At 45.1% G+C, this 12,177-nt stretch overlaps 1 pseudogene; it reads right to left on the bottom strand.

The window, feature by feature from the left end:
- Positions 1–6,419: 6,419 nt before the first annotated feature.
- On the bottom strand, positions 6,420–7,253 carry LOC139000670 (solute carrier family 25 member 36-like; annotated as a pseudogene).
- Positions 7,254–12,177: the final 4,924 nt, after the last annotated feature.

The following is a 12,177-nucleotide window of genomic DNA, read 5'->3' as shown; positions in this document are numbered from 1 at the left end:
TTTCAAAAATCACTCTTTATTATGGAAATATACCAATCTTATTGCTAGAACCAGCCTGCATTTCTTCCCTGGCTCAAATATGCCATTTTTCTTAGGAAATAATCAGTCTTGGGTATTATTCTGTACATTTGTAAAGAGAATTCAGCTCAAAACTCTGTCTAAATGTCCAAAAACAGGACAGTTGCGCACATTAGTTTTAAGCCAGCTTTTCTCTTTACACGTGCACAGAAATCCCAGACGCATTTTTAAATTTTGTAAAACTTTTTTAATTACGAGAAGGAGATTTTAAATTTGAATACTGGGGAGGAGGCGTCCATATAGGATCGCCATGTGTTCCTTTTTCCTTTCCCCTACATATCCTGTTTTGGGGGAAGTTTTAGCAAATGACTCAGATGGCGTATTTTTCCCCAAAGTTATGCTTAATAGAAAAAGACTTTTTAAATTTTTTCCTATTTCGCTTTCTAAAGTCATGGCTAGCACCCAAGGTTATCTTAGCCAAAGTTTGGTTGTCACAAGATGTTCTAAAGTAAAGAAGCCTTTTAAATCTTTCTTTTTAACCCTAAATCCTCACACTTTGAGGGACTCCCTGAGTCCTGTAAGAAGCCTTTTAAATCTTTCTTTTTAACCCTAAATCTTCGCGCCTTGAGGGACTCCCTGAGTCCTTTAAGAAACAGCTCATGAGAACTCAAAGCCTGACCCATGTCTTAGCCTCTTCCACGTAAGCCTCCGGGACGTATAAACCCCGTACCAGGTCAGCCCAGGAGTCGACAAGGAGATGAACCAGCGAGGAAGATGCCAACCGCTACCTCAAAGGAGAGGCCCCTGTTCACGTGTCATAGGTCTGGATGTTGAAATTCTCTGCAGAGACTACTTCAGTCCTGTTTATGCCACAAGTGTGTTTTCCTACGTAAGCAACAGGTTGGTATAATCCGCCAACTCAGACCCCTAGATCAGAGCTCCCCAGATCGAAACTTGTTTTCAAGTGCCTTCCTCGGAGCTGCTTCTGCAGCTCGCTCCTCCTACGTAAACAGCCGGTTGGTATAACCCGCCAACTCGGACCCTTGTGAGGCAGGTAACCTGCTAGGACCCTCAGGCATTCACCAGTCGGGAGTCAGGCACCCCATGAGTGCTCACAAGGTGGACGGCTTGCGTTTTTAAGTAGGCAAGGAGTTTTCCCGGAGTAACAGTGACACAAGTTCTTACTGGTTTACTTCTAATTTTGGGTGGACGGTTTAAGCTTTAAAGTAGGCAAAAACACTTACTTCAGAGTCTCAGCTGGAGTCCCCATTTTCTCAGAAAGACCACTAAGACAAGGTGAACGCAGGGTTTTTCGAAGGAGTCAACCACGTGGAACGAAACCAAGGGACAAGCCTAAGTGATTTGGAGTTCTCTCCGCCGAAATCGGGTACCTTTCACTCTTCCCCGAAACAACAAGAGAGTGCTCAAAGTGGACTAGAGGCAGGAGACAAGGGGGAAGGCAATGAGGGAAGAGAATGCCTATCCAAAATGAATGCGTTCACTTACCAAAGCAACAGGTCTGACTCGCAGAGCTGGTAAGCAGAGCGGCGACCAGGAAAAAAGCAGGCTGACTCACAGGGCGATCCCAGTGGTGCCAAAGGGGGTCCGGCCGGACATAAAAAGTGAACGTTCCTGAGGAGGATTGGAGAGCAGAGACCACGGCTGGGCGCCAGTTATGCCCCGACCTGCAGGGCACGCTTCGTGGGTACACCGCAACAAATCCTGCAAAGGAATGAGAGGATAGGAGACGCGAAGAAATGGAGGCAAGACAAAGTTCTGATCAAGCCTCAGTTTTATTCTTTACAGCGGGTGGTATTTATGTTGTTTCTAGAGGAGGGGGCAGGCAAAGGAAGTCGTTAAGGATGAAATAGGCTTTGGAATGTCGCAGCTTATCAGCGGAGATGTAGCTTGCTTTGTGCTTAGGGTGAGGGTATGTTATTTAACTCCAGGCTAAATCGCAAGGTTAACTTTTAACTCCAGGCCAAACCGGGAGTTGGCTTGGAGGAGCCAGAAACCTCTTGTTGTAAGCTGGAGATGTATATGTGATTTATAATGGCTCCCAACAGAAACCCTATATAATAAAAGCCTAATATGCAAATAACTGAACAACCAAATGACCCTCTGAAAGACCAGTCACTATAACATGCACTGACCACCAGGGGCAGATACTCAATGCAGGAGCTGACCCCAGCTCACATGCTCCAGGCCAGCCAAGGCAGGTGCTATCAGGGGCCCCCCAATCACCCTTCAGATCGCCCCACAGAGGGTGGCAACAGCGGGGGGAGGGCAGGACTGGCAAGTGGGTGGTGCCAGGCCAACCAAGGCAGGTGCCAGCATGCATGCCGTGATCACCCCATCAATTGCCCCACAGATTGGCCATGATCACCAGCCAGGCCTAAGGACCATACTCGTGCACAAATTTCATGTACTGGGCCTCTAGTAATAAATATCAGAGGAGAAATAAGTGACGTAGAGACCAAAAAAATACAAAAGAGCAATAAAACCAAGAGCTACTTCTTTGAAAGGATAAACAAGATTGATGAACTTCTAGCCAGGCTCACTAAGAAAGAAAGAGGACCCAAATAAACAAAATCAGAAATGAAAGAGGTGAAGTAGCAATTAACCCACAGAAATGTAAAGGATTGTAAAAAAAAAAAAAAAAAGGAAAAAAATATATATATGTGTGTGTGTGTGTGTGTGTGTGTGTGTGTGTGTGTGTTTGTGTGTTATAAACAACTCTACTCCAACAAACTGGACAACCTAGACAAAATAGACATATATAAAATACAAGCTTCCAAAAATCAATCAGGAAGAATAAAAAAACCTGAATAAGCCGATAACTACCAATAAAATTGAAGCAGTAATCAAGGAACTTCCAGCAAAGCCTAGTCTGTCGGCTTCACAGGGAAGTTTTCTCAAACACTCACAGAAGAACTAAAACCTATCCTTATTTCAAAAAATTCAAGAGGAAGAAACACAAGTTCTTTCTATGAAGCCAGCATTACCATGATCCTAAAATCAGATAAATATACCACAAAGAAAGAGAATTACAGGCCAATAACCCTGATGAACATATATGCTAAAATCCTGAACAAAATTCTAGCAAATCAGATCCAGCATTACATTATAAAGATCATGTAACATGACCAAGTGGGATTTATTCCGGGGATGCAAGGCTGGTACAATATCAATAAAAGTGATACATCACTTATAAACAAATTATAATGAACAACATAAACCAACAAACAAAAACAGAGACAGAGAAGCATCAATCAGATGCTCAAACCTCAGAAGGAAAGTAGGGGAGAGTGGGGATTAGGGGGAGAGCAACCAAAGGACTTGTATTCATGCATATAAGCATAACTAATGGACACAGACACCAGGGGAGTGAGGGTATGAGCAGGGAGGAGGTGGCAATAAGGGGATAAGGACACATACGTAATATCTTAATCAATAAAGAAAGGGGAAATTAAAAAAAAAACAAATTGAGAGACAAAAATCACATAATCATACCAATTGATGCAGGAAAAAACATTTGACAAAATCCAACATCATTTCTTAATAAAAACTCTCAGCAAAATGTCAATAGTGGAATCATATCTCAACAGAATAAAAGCTTTATATGACAAACCGACAGCCAACATCGTACTCAATGGGCAAAAGCTAAAATCATTTCCCCTAAGAACAGGAACAAGACAGAGATGCCCACATTCAACACTCCTGTTCAACATAGTAGTAGAAGTGTAAGTCATAGTGATCAGACAAGAAGAAGAAATAAAAGGCATCCAAATGGGAAAAGAAGAGGTAAAACTGTCATTATTCACAGATGACATGATATTGTACATAGAAAACCCTAAATACTCCATCAAAAATCTACTACACTTAATAAAAGAATTTGGCAATGTAGCAGAATACAAAATTAATTCCCAGAAATCTATGTATTTTTTTATATATACACCAATAATGAACTTGCAGAAAAAGAAACTAAAAAAGAAAATCCTATTTCCAAAAAAAAAAGATACCTAGAACTAAACTAAGGAGGTAAAAGACCTGTACTTGGTAAAACTACAGAACATTGAAAAAAGGAATAGAGAATTATATAAACAAATGGAAAAATATATTGTGTTCATGCACTGGTAGAACCAACATCATTAAAATGTCCATACTACCCAAAGCAATCTATAGATTTAGTGCAATCCCCATTAAAATACCAATAAAATATTTCACAGACCTGGAACAAACTCTCCAAAAATTCATCTAGGATAAACAAACAAACAAACAAACAAACAAAAAAAACAGAATAGCTTCAGGAATCCTGAGAAAGAAGAACAAAGTTAGAGGGATTACAATATCAGATATCAAGCTATGTTACAAAGCCACTGTTCTCAAAACTGCCAGGTACTGGCACAAGAACAGATATTTAGACCAGTGGAACAGAACAGAGAACCCAGAAATCAACCAAGTCATTATGCTCAATTAATATTTGACAAAGGAGGCAAGAGCATACAATGGAGTCAATACAGTATCTTCAATAAATGGTGTTGGGAAAATTGGACAGATACATGCAAAAAAAATGAAACTATCCTCCAACGTATAATGTACACAAAAATAAACTCAAAATGGATAAAGGACTTAAATATAAGACAGGAAACCAAAAAAAGACTTAGAAGAATCCATAGGCAGCAAAATATCAGACATGTTTTAGCAATATCTTTACTAATAATAGCACCCAGGGCAATGGAAACTAAAGAGAAAATAAACAATTGGGACTACATCAAAATAAAAAGCTTCTGCACAAAAAAAGAAATCATCAACAAAACAAAAAGAAAGCCCACTGCATGGGAGAACATATTTGCCAATGTTATCTCTGATAAAGGTTTAATCTCCAACATTTCCAGGGAACTCATGGAACTCAACAAAAGGAAGGTTAGCAATTTAATCAAAAAATGGGCAAAGGACCTAAATAAACACTTTTTGAAAGAGGACATACAGAATGCCAAAAGACATATGAAAACATGCTCATAGTCACTAATCATCTGAGAGATGCAAATCAAAAGGACAATGAGGTACCACCTCACACCTGCACCTGTCAGAATGGTTATCATCAACAAATCAACAAACAGCAAAGCTGGGGAGGATGTGGAGAAAAAGGAAGCCTCATACACTGCTGAGTGGAATGCAGACTGGTGCAGCCACTATGGAAAACAGTATGAAGTTTCCTAAAAAACTAAAAATGGAACTTCTATTTGACCCAGTAATCCCACTTCTAGGAATATATCCCAAGAAATCAGAAAGACCAATCAAAAAGAATATAGCAGCCCTATGTTCATAGTAGCACTATTTACAAGAGCTAAGATTTGGAAACAACTTAAGTGCCCATCAGAAGATGAGTGGATTAGAAAACTGTGGTACATCTACACAATGGAATGTTGCTATAAAAAGGAAGGAACTTCTACCATTTGAAACAGCATGGATGGACCTGGAGAGTATTATGCTACCCAAAATAAGCCAGTTGGAGAAAGATAAATATCTCATGATCTCACTCATTTGTGGAATACAATGAACACGTAAACTGATGAACAATAATAAGTCCAGAGACAGAGAAGCATCCAAAAGACTGTCCAATCTTAGAGGAAAGGTGTGTGTGTAGTAGGGAGGGGGGGAGGAGGAGAGGAAAGGAGGGAGTAAGAGACCAACCAAAAGACTTGTATGCATGTATATTAGCATAACCAATTGATATTGACACTGGGGCAGTGGGGTCTTGTCCTGGGAAGTGGGAGTGGCTAGGAGGTGTCAATGGGGGGAAAGGAGAACAATGTAATACTTTAAACAATAAAAAAAATAAAGTATTAGAGATGTCCCCCCATTTTTTAAAACAAATTTTTTTATTTCCACTTACCTTCCCAAACTCTAGCTTATGGTAACCACTACTTTCTGTCTCTATAAATTTGACTATTCTATGAGCCTCATTATAAGTAAAATCATATAATAAATATTTTTTGTGTCTGGCTTATTTCACCTAGTATACAGTTAACCCTTGGACAACATGGGTTTGACTTGCATAGATCTGCTTATATACAAATATCTTTTAATATGTACAACACTATAAATGTATTTTTCTTCCTTCTGGTTTTACTTACATGCTCTTTTCTCTACTTTACTTTATTATAAAAAATACTACAAGCCCAGTGCACAAAGTTCATGCATGGGAGGGGGTTTCCCCTTAGCCCAGCCTGCACTCTCTCACAATCTGGGACCGTTGGCTCCTAACTGCTCACCTGCCTATTGGCCTGATCTCCCCTAAGTGAGCCCCTGCTGGACTGGTCACCCCCAACTGTTCCCTCCTGCTGACATGGTCATACCCAACTGACCCCCTCTGCTGGCCTGGTCACCCCTAACTGTCACCCCCCGCCCCCGCGACCTGTAGCACAAGTTTTCAAGATGTCAGCAGCCAGCATCATTCCTACAAAATGTGATGCTTCTTTTACAGACTCTTTATCATTTTCCATTGTTGAAGCAATCTTATATTCCAGTAATTTTTGCTTAATGCTTTCATAAATAACAAAACAGATAAGTCTCTGATATTTCAGCATATGAAGCAGACATACCCCTATAAAATCCTCTAAGTCTGCCTGATACACATTAGAAACACATTCAAAAGCGCCCATTTTCTTTTCCCCATGGTTTCTTGCATCAAGTTGTAATCAAGTCTTTATAAGCCAAATGGAGTTGGTTGCAGTAATTGAGGTAAAATGAGGTTTAAGTTAATCCATATTTCTACAGGAAGTGACCTGCTTCCGCATGAGATGATATGATCTTAGACTTTTCTCAGGAGAAATGTACAGTAAATGCCTGCCATTGCAGCTGAAATCATGTGTACCTGGGTAGAATCAAGATCAAATACATTATTCAATTTTTTCTTGCAGTTTGAATAAGAACAAAATATATTGCCCTGGAGGAGCCACTTCCACTAAATTTGGGCCTAATCCTCTAAACATAGAACAAGGCCCTTCTTTCTCCAAGATCACCTTCGGGCAATGAAGCAGTCCAAGAGACATTACTTGGTGGAAACTGTCTCCAGCCATGGTGTTCAGCTGAACTCCAGAGATATAAGGCATCAGAGAATGTGACTGTAGCCATGTTTTGACAACTTCCAGTGGGCATGTCAGAGTATCTCCCAGGGTACCACCATATCTCCCGACAAACAGATGCACCAGCATATCCCTCTGGCTCATTCTCTCTCCCGCATATCCTCCTGGCGCTGAGGTAGAAAGCAGACCCAGACTCCTGCGAAGGCTGGGCTGGCACTGAAACTGCACAGTGACTCAAGGTGACCACGTAAAGCTGGCAGAGGCACATTTGCAGAAAGTCACCAGTGGCTCCTTCCCAGCAGCCAGAAGTGGTGCCACCTCCCGCTTTAGCCAGGTGCTGATGACAGGGCTGGAGAGCAAGTGAGAGAACTGGGGGCTCAATTTGTACTTCTTAATCCCTTCACCTCTTCACCCAAACCCCTAACCCAGCCCACTCTCTATGCTTGAGTCTGCTTCAGCAACATGTATATTTTGATTTATGGATGATAGCCATTCTGACAGATCTGATGCAACATCTCATGATGGTTCTAATTTGCTTCACTTAATAATTAGTGACTTTGAGTATCTTTTCATATGTCTACTAAAGGCCCAGTGCACAAATTTGTGCATAGGTGGGGTTTCTCAGCCTGGCCAGCCATCAGGCAGATTGAGGCCGTCTCACCCAGTCCTGATTGGGGTCCACTGGGGCCCAGCCAGCCAGAAGGGAGAGACCACAGGAGGATGGCTGGCCCAGGGAGGTTGGCTGTGGGAGCACAATGATCACCAGGAAGCAGCTCCTGCATTGAGATTAACTTAATTTTTTATTAGTGAGCATCAGTCATTCAGTCAACCAGTCCTAATGGTGGCTTAGGATTTTATATATATAGACTAGAGGCTGGTGTATGAAATTTGTGCACGAGGAAAGGTGTCCCTCAGCCCGGCCTGCATCCTCTTCAATCAGGGGCTCCTTGAAGGATGTCTGACTGCCAGTTTAGGCCTGATCCTTCAGGGCAGTCAGAAATCCCTCTTGCAATCCAGTACGATTATCCCTAACTGCTTCTGCCTGCCAGCTTGATCACCCCCTAACCACTCCCCAGCTGGCCTGATTGACGCTTAACTGCTCCCCTGCCAGCCTGATTGCCTTCAACTGCCCTCTCCTGCTGGCCTGATTGCCCACAACTGCCCTCCCCTGACGGCCTGATCCCCTCAAACTGCCCTCCTCTGTAGGCCTGGTCACCCGCACCTGCCCTCCCCTCCCAGCCTGGTTGTACCTAACTCCCCTCCCCTGCAGGCCTGGTTGCCTGTGGCCTGATCACCCCCAACTGCCCTCCCCTGCTGGCTATCTTGTGGCAGCCATCTTGTGATGTCATTACATGAGGTCATCATGCCACCTAGGCTTTTATTATATACTAGAGGCCCGATGACAAAAATTTGTGCACTTGTTGGGGAGGGAGGGTCCCTCAGCCCATCCTGTGCCTTCTCGGAGTCTGGGACCCCTCGGGAGATAATGACCTGCTGTCTTAGGCCTGCTCCCGGGTGGCAGAGGGCAGGCCCAATCCCTAGGTGCAGCCCCTGGTCGGGCTCAGAGCAGGGCTGATTGGGGAGTTGGGGCGCTGCCCCCTGTCATGCACAGAGCAGGGCAGATCGGGAGGATGCGATGCCACCTCTAGTCACACTCAGGGTAGGGCCGATTGAGGGGTTGGGGCTCCGTACCCTGGCACCCACAGAGTAGGGCCAATCAGGGGGTTGAGGAACTCCCCCCATCATGAACAGAGCAGGGCCGATCAGGGGGTTGAGGAACTCCCCCCATCATGCACAGAGCAGGGCCGATCAGGGGGTTGAGGAGCTCCCCCCTGTCACTGACAGAGTAGTGCCGATAGGGGAGTTGGGGCACCGCCCCCTGTCACACACAGAGCAGGGTGGATCAGGGGGTTGGGGCACCGCCACTGTCACACTCAGGGCAGGGCCGATGGGGAGGTTATGGCTCTACCCTGTCACACACAGAGCAGGGCCTGTCGGGGGGGGGGGGCGGGTTGGGGCACTGTGTCACACACAGAGCCGCAGGGCGATCAAGGGGTTTGGTCACTGCCCCCTGTCACGCTGATCGCAGTGCCAGGAGGCCTCACAGCTCTGCTGATCCCAGTGCTGGGAGGCCTCACTGCTCCGCTGATTCCGGTGCTGGGAGGCATATTACCCTTCTACTATATAGGATAGAGGCCTGGTGCACCGGTTGGAGCTGGCTGGTTTGCCCTGAAGGGTGTCCTGGATCAGGGTCGGGGTCCCCACTGAGGTGCCTGGCCAGCCTAGATGAGGGGATGATGGCTCTTTGCAGCTGGTCACACCCCCTTCAGGGTGAGGGTCCCCACTGGGGTGCCTGGCCAGTCTGGGTGAGGGGCTGAGGGCTGTTTTCAGGTTGGCGGGTGACTGAAGCTCCTTTTTTTCTTTTTTTAATTTATTCTGGGCCAGCTTTAGCTCTGAGGTTTGGCTCCAGCTCTGAGGCCTTGGCTGCTGAAAGCAGGTATCTGGTTTGTTTGGGTTCTATAATTGTAACACTGTTGCAGTCCTGCTCACTCCATCTCTGAAATCCCGGCTGGCTGAAAGCAGGGATCTGCGTTTGTTCTATAATTGAAACAATGTTGCCGTCCTGCTGGCTGAAGCCCGGCTGGCTGAAAGTAGGTTTCTGGGGTTTTGTTTAGCTTCTATATTTGTAACAATGTTTCTTAAACTGCAAGCTCAGAGGCAGGCAAGGCAGGCAGGGAATGTTGGCTTTCTCCGTCACTGAAGCAAGCAAGCCTCCTGTTCGCTTCAGTGCCTGGCTGCCGGCCATCATCTTGGTTGGCAGTTAATTTGCATATCACCCTGATTAGCCAATGGGAAGGGTAGCGGAGGTACAGCTAATTACCATGTTTCGCTATTATTAGATAGGACTAGAGGCCCGGTGCACAAAGATTTGTGCACTCGGGAGAGGGGGGGTGGTCCCTCAGCCCAGCCTGTTGCCTCTTGCAGTCTGGGACCCCTTGGGGGTGACCACCTGCTCTCTTAGTCCCGCTCCTCGGGGGATTGGGCCTAAGATGGCAGTCAGACATCCCTCTTTCTGCTGTTAAGAGTCAGTTTGCATATTACCCTTTTACTATATAGGATAGAGGCCTGGTGCACCGGTGGGAGCCGGCTGGTTTGCCCTGAAGGGTGATCCGGATCAGGGTCGGGGTCCCGCTTGGGTTCCTGGCAGGCCTTGATGAGGGGATGATGGCTCCTTGCAGCTGATCACCCCCCCCCTCAGGGTGGGAGTCCCCACTGGGGTGCCTGGCCAGTCTGGGTGAGGGGCTGAGGGTCGTTTTCAGGCTGGCAGGCGAATGAAGCTCCCAGCCTCTTTTTTTTTCTTTTTTTTAATTCTGGGATTTATTTACCTTCTATAGCTGTCACTGGAGCTGAGAGCCGGCTCCAGCTCTGAGGCTCTGGCTGGCTGAAAGCAGGTATCTTGGTTTGTTTAGCTTCTATAATTGAAACTCTATTGCCATCATTGGCACTCTAAGCTCTGAGCCTTCTGGTGGCTGAAAGCAGGTTTTTGGGTTTGTTTAGCTTCTATAATTGCAACATTGTTGCATCTGGAGCTCAGAGCTGGGCTGTGGCAGGCGGGGAACCTTGGCTTCTTCCGTCACTGGAGAAAGCAAGCCTCCTGTTCACTTCAGCTGCCTGGCTGCCGGCCGCCATCTTGGTTGGCATTTAATTTGCATATCTCGCTGATTAGACAATGGGAAGGGTAGTGAAGTTATGGTTAATTACTATGTTTCTCTATTATTAGATAGGATTATAGAATAAATTTGCTTCTTTAGACCTGCTTTCTGATGTAGCTAAACTTTTTCCAACCCAGTGAAGCACCCCTACTTCTCTTTCAGGTAATTGTCAGCAGCACAGCAGTAAATATCAACACAAAGCAGATTATTATTGTAGATCACATAGAGAAAACAAAGGGTAAATTATGTCACTGCAGCAATGTTTGACTATATTCTGCACAGTCAGAAAACTTAAAGTCATTTTCAAGGTCTACCATTTCTTACTTCTTTTCAGTCGGGTCAAGTTTCTAAGCTTCTTAAATCTCCATTTTCCGGCTAATGAAAAGGAAATCAGATTCCACTGAGTCTCCTATCTACCTACTCCAGGACTTCTGAGAGAATCAAATGAGATGAGGCACAGGAAAATGCTTCACAGACATTTGTTAAAGTGTTAAATGTTTTCACCTGGCTATAAAGCAAGTCATGTTCCTGGGCTGATGAAACTGCAAAGAGACTAATTGCTAGCCTGAGGAAGCTGAGTGCTGCTATGTGACTTCATTACTCGGCACTCACATTCACTGTTTCTGAGTTGGCTGGGCTGTGGGCTGCATTTTGTGCCATGGGGTCTTAGCAGTGTCAACTGCAATCTGATGAGATGTCACTTCGGGGTGATGGCAGGGCCCATGTCTCACTTGGGGAAAGTGAGTGTTGCTTTGTGGGCTCAGGTCTGTGGTGCTGTTTATTGTTAAACTAGTGGCCTGGTACACGAAATTCATGCACTGGGGGGTGTCCCTCAGCCCAGCCTGCCCCCTCTCACATACTGGGAGCCCTTAGGAGATGCCCTATTGATGGCTTAGGCCTTCTCCCTGCTTCCCTTGGGGAGGGGGCCTAAGCCACAGTCTGACCTCCCTTTGTGGGAGGTGACTGGGCTGATCAGGGGAAGGCACCAGCCCCATCAGCCCACTGCTACAGCCACTGCCAGTCACCACATCCACCAAGGTATTTTCATCAACACAGACTCCAGTCCCTTCACCATGAAAGAAATGACAACTTTCTTTAGGCATTTTCAAGATGTGTCTTTCATAGGATATAACCTTTCTTTCTTCCTTTCTTTCTTTCTTCCTTCCTTCCTTCCTTCCTTCCTTCCTTCCTTCCTTCCTTCCTTTCTTTCTCTCTCTCTCTCTCTCTCTCTCTCTCTCTCTCTCTCTCTCTTTCTTTCTTTCTTTCTTCCTTTCTTTCTTTCTTTCTTTCTTCACCTGAGGATATGTTTCCATTGATTTTTAGAGAATGTGGAAGAGAAAGGGAAAGACAGAGAG

The sequence above is a fragment of the Myotis yumanensis genome, unplaced genomic scaffold (assembly GCF_028538775.1).
Source record: "Myotis yumanensis isolate MYYU_CA2020_CCGP unplaced genomic scaffold, mMyoYum1.0.hap1 SCAF_24, whole genome shotgun sequence".
Classification (NCBI taxonomy): Eukaryota; Metazoa; Chordata; class Mammalia; order Chiroptera; family Vespertilionidae; genus Myotis; species Myotis yumanensis.
The sequence above is the reverse complement of the archived record's forward strand: the minus strand, read 5'-3'. Positions and strand labels throughout refer to the sequence as shown.